Here is a 15006-nt window from a genome sequence, read left to right on the forward strand (position 1 = left end):
ATGGGGTGTTTGGTGGTAGGGGGCTTGTGAGTAAGGTGGTTCAAAGTCATGTTGAGGGGGTGGTTCATAGGCATATGGTGGTGGTTGTTGACAATCACAATAAGGGTCACCACATCCATTAGATTGATATGCATTAGGATGAGAATTATACCCATAAGAAACCGGAGGGGGTTGTTGCCAATAAGGTTGATCAATCCCTTGAGGCTCCTCCCATCTTTGATTGCTCCATCCTTGATGCACATCCTCATTGTAGTTCCCATTTTCTACAACATAATTTGAGCCAAACTCATAGCCAAAGTGGTGAGAATTCATAATAGCAAGAGAAAATAAAAATAAAACTATTAAGAACTAATAAAAATTAACTCCTAAAACAAGCAAAAACTAGCAAAGAAGCATATTAACATATATACAATAGCCAATAACATAACACCATTGCAACTCCCCGGCAACGGCGCCATTTTGATGAACGAATTATGGATGGCTTAGATTTTCTTCTTATAGAAAGAATTACTTCGTTGTAAGCATAGCTCTAAACCATCAAACAATTCCCACATCAAAAATTTGGGTTGTCACAAGTGCAAATCCCAAATGAAAATTAACCGGAGTATTTGGACTCCGGGTCGTCTCACAAGGAATTGCAATGAAATGATCAATTATTGGCTATGAAGGGGTAAAGGGGTTTTGATTTATAAGAGGGGCAAGAAAATAAATGACAAGAAAGTAAATCAAGCAAGTAATTAAAGAAAGCAATTAATAAAGAGAGACATTCATGGCAAGGATTGAGAATATAGGCTTTCTATCCTAGTCATGCAATGATTAATTCATCTTATTTAGTCAACTCCAACAAATAGGGAGAAAGTCAAACAAGATTAATCAATCATACCACAATAATAACAAGAATTTATCTTATTACGTCATCTCCAACATTGGAAGAAGGTATCATATTATCTTCCATGAGAGAAAGTCTAATAAGACTAGCTAATCTCAATCCAAAAGTCCTAACCAACTCACTAATTAAATTAGCAAAAGATTAGCGTCAATGGAAACAATATTCCAAAAGTCCTAATCAACTCACTAATTAAATTAGCAAAAGATTAGCGTCAATGGAAACAATATTAGCTAACAAATCTAGATCACCAACATGAGTTGGGTTTTCATGACTCAAGATTGCCTAATTACTCTTTCCAAGCCAAGAATGCTCAAAATTTACTCTAAGGCCCAACCAAGAAATTTTTCAAACACTTGGTGGGTACAAATGGAAAGCATAGTAAAATGTGCAAGAAATATAAATCTACCAACTATCAATTGCAAGAAAAGTAAATCAACAATTCAAATCATCAATTAAAAGAACATGGAAACATAAAATTGCATTAAAGAAAATTAAGATTCAACAATGGTTCATAAACATAAAAAGGGTAAAATAAAGGAAATGACAAGTAAAAACTAGAAGAGTAGAGATGTAACAACAAGAAATTAAAAGGAGAAATTACAAGAAATTAAAAAGAGAAACTAAATCAAAACAAGAATTAAAACTTGGATCCAAGAAGAATTAACTAAAACTACCCTAAAATCTAGAGAGAGGAGAGAGCCTCTCTCTCTAGAAGTCTAACCTAAAACATGATGAAAACTAAACTATGACTACTTGGTTCATTCTACCTTCAATCCTTGGGTTCAATAGCATCAGAAATGGGTTGGATTGGGCCCAAAATGAGCTGCAAAATCGCTGGGGGCGATTTCATTAAAGTGGACCCACGGGCAGAATCGGCGTGCACGCGTACATGGCGCTTGCGCGGCATTGAGCGCGAACCAACATATAACAAAATTTATATCATTTCGAAGCCCCGAATGTTAGCTTTCCAACGCAACTAGAACCGCCTCATTTGGACCTCTGTAGCTCAAGTTATGATCGATTGAGTGCGAAGAGATCAGGCTTGACAGCTTTACGGTTCCTTCATTTCTTCATGAGTTGTCCCACTTTGCATGCTTTTCTCCTCACTTCTTCCATCCAATACTTGCCTTATGAACCTGAAATCACTCAACAAACACATCAATGCATTGAATGGAATTAAAGTAGATTAAAATCACCAATTTAAGGGCCTAAAAAGCATGTTTTTACATTTAAGCACAATTCAAGGGAGAATTACAAAACCATGCTATTTTATTGAATAAATGTGGGAAAAGGTGATAAAATCCCCTAAAATAAGCACAAGATAAATCATGAAATCGGGATTTATCAAATCTCCCCACACTTAAACCAAGCATGTCCTCATGCTAAGAATAAAGAAGGACAAGAAAAGGGTATGAACATTTATTCAATGCAAATAAACTATATAAACCTATCACAATGCATGCAACTAAATGCAAAATGATTCTACCTACTTGGTTAAAAGTAAATCAATCTCCAAGAACATATATAAGCAAGTAGGGCAAAGGTCATATGACGACTCACAAACTCTACCAATTCAAATATCAAAATGAAGTTCAAATAGACTTGCAAGAAGAACGCTCAAGAAAGCCAGGAACAAGGAATTGAGCATCGAACCCTCACCGGACGTGTATCCGCTCTAGTCGTTCTAGTGTATAGGGTCGATCCACTCAATTCTCTTCTAATCATGCTTTCTATGATTTGTTTTTCATCTAACAATCAACAATCATTCAATGCATGCATACATTCATCATGAGGACTTATTCATAGGTAGTAATGGGGCTAGGGTAAAGGTAGGATGCATATGGTCAAGTGAGCTTGAAATTTGAATCTTTGATTAGCCTAAGCTCCCACCTAACACATTTGGACCTCTGTAGCTCAAGTTATGATCGATTGAGTGCAAAGAGGTCAGGCTTGACAGCTTTACGGTTCCTTCATTTCTTCATGAGTTCTCCCACTTTGCATGCTTTTCTCCTCACTTCTTCCATCCAATACTTGCCTTATGAACCTGAAATCACTCAACAAACGCATCAAGGCATCGAATGGAATTAAAGTGGATTAAAATCACCAATTTAAGGGCCTAAAAAGCATATTTTTACACTTAAGCATAATTCAAGGAAGAATTACAAAACCATGCTATTTCATTGAATAAATGTGGAAAAAGGTGATAAAATCCCCTAAAATAAGCACAAGATAAATCACAAAATCGGGGTTTATCAAATCTCCTAGTTACAATTTCTTTCAACTACATTTATATATACATATCTTTTCTTTTAGAGGTCGTAACACCTCACCACCTCTGATTTACGTCTTAGGCATAAAGCTCTGTGTGGTAGGGTGTTACATTATAGTATCAAAGTAATTTGTTTTTGTAGAGCCTGAGGGATAGACTAATTATGCTTTTAGGCATACTCTGTGTATGTGTATATGCTAATTAGGATATCTAATTGATATATGTAGCATATTTATTCATGAGCATGCTTTTGGGACTTTGAAGCACTAGACTTGAGATATTGAGACTGATCACCTTGATATCGATTGTTTGATGTGAGCAGGAACCAAATGACGACTTGTGGATGCGAACATGGTCGTGAAAGAGAGGTAGGAATAGTAATGCGAAACCCGAAATGACTGGAAATAACCCCGTGAACTTCATGGTTGCACTTGAGAGCATGGCTGCGGCTATGCAGGCCGCCGCTCAGATACTTGGCCAACAAGCTGGATATGGTAATGGCGAAAATGGTGACAATGGGCCGATGACATTAGCGACTTTTCTGAAGATAAACCCACCGATCTTTAGAGGAACCACCAATCTGACAGAAGCTGATAATTGGTTTCAGGCGATAGAACAAGCCTTGTAAGCGCAACAAGTGCCTGAAGACCAGTGTATTGAGTTCGCCACTTACCAGCTGATGCCTGATGGGTTAAGCTCAGTATTGGTCGCAAGGAACCCGACGTCTTTTGCAATAAGACAATGCTGCGATACCTTGGAATGCCTTTTAATCCGAATTTTATAAGAAGTATTTTTCTAATTTGGTCAGAACGGCGAAGGAGCTTGAGTTGCTACAGCTAAAGCAAGATTTAATGACTGTGATAGAGTACGTCAGTATATTTGAGGAGCTTTGTTAGTTTTTCAACATTTGTCAAGGTGCTCCAGAGGAGTATGAAGAGTGGAAATGCATAAATTATGAGGGTGGATTATGGTGTGATATCTTGAGTGTCGTAGGGCCTATGGAGGTCCAAGTTTTCTCTAAGTTAGTGAACAAGAGTAGGGTTATGGAGGAATGTTCAAGGAAGGTTGTAGTGGTGGAGGATGATCGCCAGGAATTCTATTGAAAGGAGTACAACCATAATTTTGTACCGAGAGGCCGAGAGTTCAAGAGAAGTGAATATGAATTTCAATACTCCTAAGGTTGGAATGTTCAATAGGAAAGTGGCAGCTGTCAAGGAAAAGGTAAAGATCTGCAGGATAACTATTGCTTGCTTAGTCTGACAATCTTCGTGGGATCGACCCTCACTTACCTGAGGTATTACTTGGATGACCCGGTGCACTTGCCAGTTCAGTTGTGCGAGTTCTAATTTTGCGCATCATGGATGGTGACCGAAATAATCAATACTACCATACAAAGATGATAATTAGAAGAAAGAAGAATAAATTGTTGAAATTACGGAGTCAAGATGGGGAGTGGATAGAGAAAGAGGAAAATCTAAAGCAGATGGCAACTGAATTTTTTATCCAACTTTACACTGAAGAAACCAGCAGTCCAGACAAGCTGTGCATAAACAGAATCTACCAAGCCCTTGATGAAACAATTAGTCAAGGCCTGTCAGGGCCTGGGTAGAACCCACTTAGAAGGCGAGATTAAACAAACAGTGTTTAAGATCGGAGTGTTGAAAGCTCACGGAGAAGACGGCTACCCAGTGCTTTTCTACAAGGATAACTGGGAGATAATCAAGAATAGTGTAGTCAATCAAATTAAACAATGTTGGAAAAAACTGGAAGTCATTGGAAACTCAACAGAACACTCGTTACACTCATCCCAAAGGCTTCCAATCCAGAATTCCTATCACAATTTCAAACCATCGCATTATGCAATGTTAGCTACAAGAGCATTGCCAAAATTCTTATAGAGAGAATCAAACCAGCTCTGAAGGATAGGATAGTTCCATATCAATCAAGTTTTGTACCAGGTAGAAAAATACAAGACAATATAATTATAGCTAAGGAGGTGACATATATAATAAAGAGACTAAAAGGGAGAAAGGGGCATATGGCCATCAAATTTGACTTTGAAAAAACCTATGACAAGCTAAGATGGATGTTCTTGAAGGATTGCTTGAGGGAGTTTGGGTTGGATGAATATATTATTAAGATCACTATGGCTTGCATCTCTAGTGTTAAGTACAATGTCCTATGGAATGGAGGAAAGACAGAAAAATTCCAACCAACTAGAGGGTTGAGACAAGGTGACCCCATCTCACCCTATCTATTTGTTATAGCAATGGAAAAATTATCAAAATGATTAAAAAAAGGATAGAAAAGGAAGAACAGAATCCTGTAAGAGCTGGAAGATGTGGTCCTGCCATTTTCCACCTTTTTATGGACGACCTACTGGTGTTTGCCAAAGCATCCTTGGAGTAAGCAAAATAGATCATGACGGTGATGGAAGAATTCTGTGGCGTATCGGGCCTGAAAGTCAACAGTGGAAAAATATTCATTATGTACTCTAATAATGTCAAAGTAGAGGATAGAAGAGAAATTTCTGAATTCTGCCAATTTAAAGAACAAAATAGCCTTGGCAGGTATCTAGGAGCAATGCTAACAAACCAAAAGAAAGGAAAAGATAAGTTCAAAAACGTGATACAGAGAGCTAATGATAAACTCAAGGGATGGAAGGCACAGTATTTATCACTAGTAGGAAAAGTAACCCTAGCCAAAATGGTGTTAAATCCCATGGCTAATTATGATATGCAATACACTCGTATACCAAAAAGAATCTACAAAGAGCTAGAAAAAGCACAAAGAAAGTTCATATGGGGAAAAGCTCAACAGTAGAGGAAGATCCACCATGTAGGATGGGAAACTCTGTGTCTACCTAAATAGAATGGAGGATTAGGCTTTAGATATATAGCGAAAATGAATGATTCTTTTTTACTAAAATTAGTATGGAGAATTTTTGCTGAACAACAAGTCTTATGGGTGAAAGTGTTAACTCATTGTAGTAGCAGGAATAAAAACTTACCTTTGTGGAAGGAGCTAGCTAAAATATAGAGTTTCATGAAAAATCACTATAGATGAATTATGGGGGAAGGCTCGGGAATAAATTTTTGGAAAGACAAATAGCTGAATGATAGCACTACTTTAGCAGAGATGAGCACAATTGTTATCCTCGAAGACATGAGAAATGCCAAACTAAAGGAGTGAGTTGATGAGAAGGGAGAATGGAAATTTCAGGGAGTACAAAATTTTTTGCCCCTTAATACACTTAGTAACATAAAACAAGTCATCCCACCATCCAAGGAGAGAGCAAGGGATGTATTGTGTTGGAAACATACCACTGATGGTGAATTTTCAGTAACAACAGCTTATGCCCAGATCACAGGTCAGCAAAAGAAAGGAAATAGACTTTGAAAAACTCTATGGAAGTGGCAAGGACCTGAAAGGTTCAAGACTTTTATGTGGCAAACAATTCACGGAAGACTGTTAACAGCTGAAAGAGTATCAAAATTTATAGGAGCCTCATCTAATTGCCATCACTGCCTGGGAGTCCCTGAATCAACACTTCATGTACTGAGGGACTGTCTAAAGGCCACCACCATGTGGAAGCAGATTCTTCAACCCACAGCTTTTATGGTTTTATACACAGTACCTCTTAATTTCCTGGATCGACTTCAACCTACATAATGAATTGGGAATTACATTTGGGTTCAAATGGATGGATTTCTTTATTACAGGATGTAGGTATCTCTGAAAATTGAGGAATAAATAAATTTTCAGTCCCCTTTTCAACGACCCCAACACAACCCAACTAGTGAAAGAAAGTGCTAAAAATAACAGAGATGCATTCATGAAGAAGCAAGTATTCAATAAGAAAGAACGAAGAGTAATTGCACAAATTAGATGGAGGAATCCACCAACAGGATGGGTGAAATTAAACAGGGATGGGTCTATCTTTGAAGAGGAAGGTATAGCTGGATGTGGTGGGTTAATACAGATAGATCAGGAAAAATAGATTAGAGGGTACTTGGCTAATTTGGGAAGATGTTACATAAACCAAGCAAAACTAATGGGGATTCTCCCTGGCTTGCAAACAACATGGACGATAAGAATGAGGAGAGTGATTGTTGAATCAGACTTTAAGAAAGCAATTGAAAGCATTCAAAGAAATCTGCAAGAAGATCTTCATCACAATCCAATTATTAAAGAGATTGTGGAGTACTATTAGAGACCGTGGGAGATTTTATTTCAGCATATTCTTCGAGAAGCAAATAATTGCATGGATTGGCTCGTGAGGGAAAGCAAGAACAGTACGAGGGGCTTCAAATTTCTTGATTTGCCTCCAAGAAATTAAGAAGAAAACTTCTTAACATAGTTGTAAGAATCGGACCGGACTGGTCGGTTCGACCGAAAAACTGGTGAACCGATCAAGTAGCCGGTCCGGTTGAAGTATCTGACCAAAGAAGGAAAGAACCGGTGATAACCAGTTTGGACCGGACGATTTTGATAAAACTGGTCAATCTGCGCTTTTAAATAATCGGCCGATTCGTTTTGCTAATTTATATATAAAAAAAATGCTAAAGCCCTAATCTCTCAAGCCTCACCATCTCCCTTTCTCAATCTCCCTCTCAACTCTCAAGTCTCAACCTCACTCAGCCTTATTATCTCAATCTCACCGTCCCAAAAGAACCACTAGCCACCGCCACCGCACAGTTGCTGCCACGATCATCGGCTCCTCTGCTTCGTCTCCATCACTGCGTCATCGCCTCTAGAAGTCCTATGCGTGTGTCGTGTATTGTTGTCGTCGATGCCGTTCTCTCTTCTCGTCGTTGGCTCGTTTACGTCTGCCGGTTCCTGCACCTTCGGCCTCCATTCGCGTCGCGTCGTCTGAACCTCCGTTCGCGTCGCGTTGTCCCTGCGGCTTCACTTCGTCCACCATGCTATGAAATATGAACCCTTGACTTCCCTTGTTTTCCAGGTCAGTTTTTCCCTTCTGATGATGAGCTTCCAATTTTCAGCACCTGGTTAGTGAAGGTTCTCTTGCTGGATCTGGGTACTCCTTGGCTTATCTGCTGTTGTAGGATTGGTCTTGTAGGACAAATATCTTTCTAGAAAAATATTACTATGCATATTCTCTGTTTGATAATTTGTTTGTTATGTTTTGTTGATGAGTTTTTTAAATTTTTAGAGTTTGATTATGACGAGGTTTGTGGTTGGTGCTTACTTTCATTGTTAACTTTGTGGGTATTATGTTATTGTTTCTTCATTTTTCATTCTAAGTTCTGATAATTGAATTCATGATATTTTCTCATTTCCAATAAATTGTGCTTTGAAATAGGTAGTATTGATAATAGAAAAATAGTTGGTACTTATTGAAATTTTTGGAGCAATTAGAAAGTTTGTTGTATGAAATGGTCCAATTCATAAATATTTTACGTAGGACTGATTTTACCAGTTTAACCAGTAATTTATCGGTTGAACTAATAAACCAATAAATCAATAGTTTGACCGGTTTAATTACCGGTTCGGTTCTTACAACTATGCTTCTGAATGATGATGTGAGTAGCGCTTCTGTGCCAAAAAAAAATGCTAAGCTTGTAGTTTTTCTTTTTGGGCCTAGGCCCTGTTTATATTACTAAAAAAAGTTCTTCTGTATTAAGCTTCAATGATGTATCAATATCAATCCAAATATACGATAGTGAATTAGCTTACCTACTATATAATATAATAAAATTATCCCATGTTCTATGTACGAAACTAGAACTTTAATGTTCCACTCTACGAATAATTTGTCTGGTATTGCTTTGTCATATAGTGAGGTTTGGATTAATGATATTGGAAGATTTTCAGGTTTGCCAATGTACTTGAATGGCATACCGGTATATAGTGATTGTATAGCATTGAGATATTAATTTAAATATACTGAAGGCATAAATTTCTATGGCAATTATCCACGTGAACATCTGAGTATGCAGATCATGGTGAGTAGTTGATCTGCTGTGGCGTTATCCGTAGGAAAAAAAATCAAATTTCTTATTTTGTAGTATTATCTTGAGCACGGCTGGTAAACTGCTCATGTTTCGGCTTTAGTGAAAATGTGGAATGGGCCAACATAGAGTACAGTGGATAAAGTTGGGCTGGTTGGCTATGATGAGCCAGAATGATTGGGCTCCAATTAAAACAATGGAATGTTCTACTAGGTTTGTATGTTTTTTAGTAAAGTTAACGGAAAAAGTTAGGGATGAGTAGGTTGGTTTAGTGGATGAGTGGACAGAAAGTCTAATTCCATTACCTAAGGTATAAATTAGCTTGGGGTTTATACCCGAAAATAACTAAATAGCTTGGGGTGAAATATGGATATGTTGATGAGAAAAAAAAAAGAAAGATATGGATATGTTGAGCTGGCTAGTTCAAAATGTAGTGAGTTGAGTAGTGAGTTGGCTAGTGACTTGCAATAGTAGGATGATACTTCCAAATATGTATTTGATCAAATATATTGATATTAAAATGCATTTATTGATTATTCGAAAAACCTAATTAGTAAAAAAGTGCCAAAAAATGTGTAATTTACTCAACATTAGAAGAAACACATAAATGATTTAATGAATGTGTTGGTTGTGGTTTAGATTACATTTAAATTGAATTAATTTGAAGGCGGTTCACAGGATAATAGCGAGTATGGTTAGTTAACTGGTTTATTCGACGAAGTTAGTGAAATGCACGTTGGTATTAATTATAAATGTACAGAGTTTAAAATGGCAAATAATAAACAGCATAATTTGGAGGTATTAAAGGGGCATGGAGAATTAAAATAATATATAATTAGGATTTTTTTTAGAATAATTTAAAAATATTTATTATTTTTCAAAAAAAATTATTCACATTTTAAATACGAGTATTCATTTTTTTTTTAGAAATATACCACTTCGCTTAGGTACGCAGAAAACTAGATGTGAACATGTAGTATGTCTAATGATGCGGTTGTTTCTCTTGATTTTTTTTTCAACTTCAACGATAGATATCGATCAAGCTTTATTAATTTACTGTCGATCAAAACTAGCTTGCAATCACGGAGTTTGCATATGACATCCAAACAAATTTTTTATGAAAATGTAATTGAGTGAAACTTGAAAAAGAACTATTATTGTAAATGAATTTAATAAATTAAAAGAAATTGTTTAAAATAGCAGAAATAATAAACAAAACTTAGTAAATAAACAAATAAACTAAATTAATAAACAAAAGAATTAAATAAAATAAATTGTCTTTAAACACTCATATGCACTTACATTCTATGACTTCTATTGTTATATGAATAAATATTTTAGAGTACGTATAATTTTAGAGTTAATAATAATATATAGAGTAATTTTTAATTAATAGAAATAGATATTTTTAGAGTTGATTAGAATGTATAAAAATAGATATTTACAACAAAACTATTTGTGATTTTAAATTAAATTTAAAGTGTATTTAGAGTAATATTTGCATATTATTTTTATTATATATGGCTGTGTTTGTTTTTGAGAACAGGACAAAATAAGACGCTGAGAATAAGACATAAAAGACAGAGACACAAAATTTAGTGTTTTTGTATTCTCTTTGGTGATAAAATAAAATAAATTATGAAAATCTAATTTATTCTCATTTTTTTCATTCAAAAAATTTGAGAAGAAAAATATAATAATAAAAAATATAATTATAAAAATTAACAAAAATAATGAAAGAAAAAATGAAAAATAAGTTGTGTCCTCCTGTTAGTGTTTTTGTGTCCTTCCTGTTAGGATGGATATAAAATACATTATTTCAGTGTCTCTAGACACAATGTCTCTATCTATGTTTTATCTGTTAAACACGATTTTATATTTTTATGTTTCTGTCTCAATATCACGTTCCTGTACCCAAATGCAGCCTATGTATTCTTTATTGTAACTTTCGAAAAATGATTGTTTTAGTACACATAGAGGAAGTAGACGTGAAAAGACTTAAATAGAATAAAAGGGCCATTAATTAAGGTAGCATAGTATTTTCAACTTCCTATTGCCAACATTGTCACCTATCATAACCCTTCATTTTTATTTCGAACTCTTTTGCTATTTCACCACCCCTCCCCTCCTTTTTTTTTTCCTTCAGCCCTCCCCTCCTTTTTTTTACCTTCAGCTTTGTCTTTCTTACTCCTCCATTCTATATTCAAAGAATCACACATTAATATTGTTTCTTTATAAAGGAAGAAAGGCCACCATTGTAGATCATTCCAACAACAAAATCCAAAAAAAAAAAAACAAAATTAGCTCCTCAAACTAAGTGGAACTTCATCAAAACATCGAATTCTATTATTCACGACATAGCCAAGCCTACTCACCTTAGTCTATGATGTTCAAGTCAAGCCGTTTATTTTATATTGTACGAAACTCGACTACAACAACTTTTCAACTCGTCTTAATTGTTCCACAGCTGTTGTACTAAAAAGTCCAATTTTATCTTTTAAAAAAAAATTTAGGGATGATTTAGATAATTCACCTCACACAATATGACAAAAATTTTAATTTTTACCAGACCGTATTTATCATACTGGTGTGCCAATAAAGTGGCTGCCACATTTAAAAATTTTCAATGATATTATCCATGTATTAAGAAGTAATTTATCGTAAATGACCTGTTGAAAAAGATGTATGTCAGGTCTTGGCTTAAAAAATAAAAAATAGTTGCATGACTAGTTATTGGGCCTCAACTGATCTGGAAAGTAGTCTAACAATCAAGTATTTTTTTTAAAAATACTCTTTTAATATTTTTTGGTTGTCAATATTCTTTTATATTTAAAGATGTTTGATCATATTACAAATTAAATTTAAATTTTATTTAAAAAATATTAAAATATTCAGAGTTTATTTTAAAAAATTAAATAATTTTTTATTATTAATTTTAAAAAGACTAAAGTATCTTTTAAATAATAATTTTAAAATTATTAAAATATCTTTATTGGATTAATTAATTTTTTATTAGCAATTACGAATTTAATTTAATATTAAAACTAAATTATCCATAGTTAATTTTTAAAATACCTAAATAAATTTTTAGGATTAATCTTAAAATAACTAAAACAAAAGGTTGATCAATTGTATTATAAATTGTAGATTTGATCTTTTAAAATAACTAAAATACATAGAGGATAAAATATCCTTTTTGTTCATTTTTGTTCATACCCTGGCCCAAAACACAAGTCAGGCCCAATCAAGTAGAAAGGCCAATCTAGAAGATTGGCTTTCATCGCTTGTCCAACCTCCTCCAAGAGGTCGACGTAAGCAAGCAACCAACATCTATCCAAATGAGTAACCGCCTCCCCAAATCTCTCATCCACTTCTAGAAGAGAGATCTCAACAAATCCTAAGGGAAAAGGGGTAGTTATCCACCATCAAAGGTGGAACTGCTTCAACGGTGGTTATTGGTTCATTCCCTATAACTACACTGATACACTCAAGTAAACTTAAGTTCCAATACACTTAAACCTGCTTAATTCCTAGCTGACTTAGGCATTGGAGTGTCTTGCAGGTACCATCCCCCACTTTTCCAATACACAACTTGGATGGCGGATCTCTGATGTAGGACAGGTCAGAGACTACTAATAAGTCCATATTTGATGATATTTTTTGGTTTGATTTGAGTGGATTTCAACATATAAACCCACATTTATTCACCTAAATAGTGTGCTTTTGAGTTTTCCTCCTAAATTATGCTTGATTATGAAAACATGCTCTTTTGTGTTTAATTTAATCAATTTTATTCCATTTACATTCCATTCGATACCTTGACGTTGTTTGTGAGTGATTTCAGATGTAGAAGGTAGGAATGGCTTGGCAAAGATGGAAGAAGAGCATGTAAGAGGGAGAAAACATGAAGAAAACAAAGGAGTATATTTTCTAGAGAGAGAAATTAGGGTTAGTTTAGCATCATGTAGGTCATATTCTAGAGAGAGAAGCTCCCCCTTCTCTCTAGAACTAGGGGTTCTTAGTTTAATTTTCTTGTAATTTCTCTTTTTAATTCTTATTCTCATATAGTTTCTTCTACCTTTATTTGTTCTATTATCTTAATTTTCTTATGTCATCTTGTTAATTTCTCATTTTAGTTATTTTGTATGTTGATGAACACTCTTGTTATTTTGATTTACAGTTAATGCAATTTATGTTTCATGCTCTTTTATTTAATTGTTGAATTGAATTGCTATTCTTATTTTCCTTGTTTAGAAGTTGTAGAATTTATTAATTCTTGTTATTTTACCATTTTTTCTTTTTATTCCTTCCAAGTATTTGATAAAATGCTTGGTTGGATTTTTGCTTAGTTTTTCACACTCTTGGTTGGAAAATTGGGTGATTGGATGAACTTGAGTGGTGGATGTCCATTCCACATTGTGTGAGGATTGTTAGTTGATTTGCTTTCCACTAACTCTAAGCCTTCCATTAATAGAGTTGGCTAGTACTTGTGGATTGAGATCAACTATACCCTTTTGACTAATTCTCGATGTTAGAATTGACTAATTGGGATTAATTACACACAATTACCATGTTTTTGGTCCATAACTAGGATAGGAATCCTTAATTCCCAAATTCTTGTCAAGAGCCCTTTTTAGTATTTGAATTTCCTTTTTATTGCTTTAATTGCTTTCATTTAATTTCATGCTTGTTTCATTCCTTTCTATTTACATTCCTTGCCTCTTGCCATCAACCCCCAAAATCTCCCATAGCCAATGATAAATTATTTCATTGCAACTCCTAGGGAAGACGACCCGGGAGTTTAAATACTCTCGATTTATATTTTGTATTGATTGTGACTTATCTTTTGAATTAAAATTTGATGGTGGGAGTTGGTTTCCTGTTTGGTCTATACTTCCAACGGAAGTTATTTAAAGTGGAAAAATCCAAATCGGTGTAAATTCTCATTTATCAAGTTTTTGGCGCCATTTTCGGGGAGTTGCAATGGTGTTATATTGTTGACTATTGTTAATATGTGAATATGTGAATAGTTGTTTTTGATTGATTGCTTGTTTTTACTAGCTTTAGGAGTTCATTTTATTTGTTCTTATTACCTTTGGTTTTTATTTTCTTTTTATCCTATGAATTTTCACACATTGCATTGTGAGTTTTGTTGCTATTGTGTTATAGGAATTGAGAATTTCAAATGCTTCTTACCTACATGGAATGAAAGGAATTCACAACAAGATTTGGGTGCACAAGCTTTGGAATCTCAAAAGCCTTGGAGAATGCAAGCTTGGGTGGAGTTTCAAAGAGGTTTGATGAGAGCTTCTCAATAAAGTCCCACTTAAGGACTCTAAATAGAAGTGTTAGGTGGGAGACATCCCACCATGGTAACATTGTTCTTACCCTTTCCTTGTTTATAATTTTGGTTTATTGCATGTTTTCTTATTTTAGTTAACTTAGAATTAGTTTAATTTTGAGATTTGTTAGGTTAATTTCTGTATGGATCATGAATTCATGGGTTTTTGAATATTTTGGGGTTGAGCTTTTGTTGAATTAAGGCTTAAAGCCTTAAAATTTTGAAGAAATTTTTTTGGGAAAAATAGGGCATGCGCGTGCGCACACCCTTGTGCGCACGCACACAACAACAAAATTTTGCGTGCTGTGCGTACGCACCCACCTGTGCGTGCGTACACCAGCCTGTATGCCCTCTGTTGGGAGTACTCACATGCCTTGTACACACGCATTCCCCTGTGTTTTGCAGTTTATGCGTGCGCACGCCCTTGTGCATACGCACACAACCTTCTTTTTGTGCAATCTATGCGTCACACCACTTTGTGCGTACGCACACTCCCTTGCACCCATTCTATTGGGAGCAATGGCATAGCCTGTGC

General features: G+C 35.1%; 1 protein-coding gene across 1 annotated transcript in view; it reads right to left on the reverse strand.

The window, feature by feature from the left end:
* Nucleotides 1–14345, reverse strand: part of LOC112771644 (glycolate oxidase 1) — a 121901-nt gene extending 107556 nt beyond the window's left edge. The window contains exon 1 of the mRNA XM_072225782.1: nucleotides 14327–14345. The gene's annotated coding sequence lies outside the window, so the exon portion shown is untranslated. The remainder of the gene's footprint in view (nucleotides 1–14326) is intronic.
* Between the last annotated feature and the right edge of the window lie 661 nt (nucleotides 14346–15006).

This window comes from Arachis hypogaea, chromosome 18, assembly GCF_003086295.3.
Source record: "Arachis hypogaea cultivar Tifrunner chromosome 18, arahy.Tifrunner.gnm2.J5K5, whole genome shotgun sequence".
In the NCBI taxonomy this organism is placed as follows: domain Eukaryota; kingdom Viridiplantae; phylum Streptophyta; class Magnoliopsida; order Fabales; family Fabaceae; genus Arachis; species Arachis hypogaea.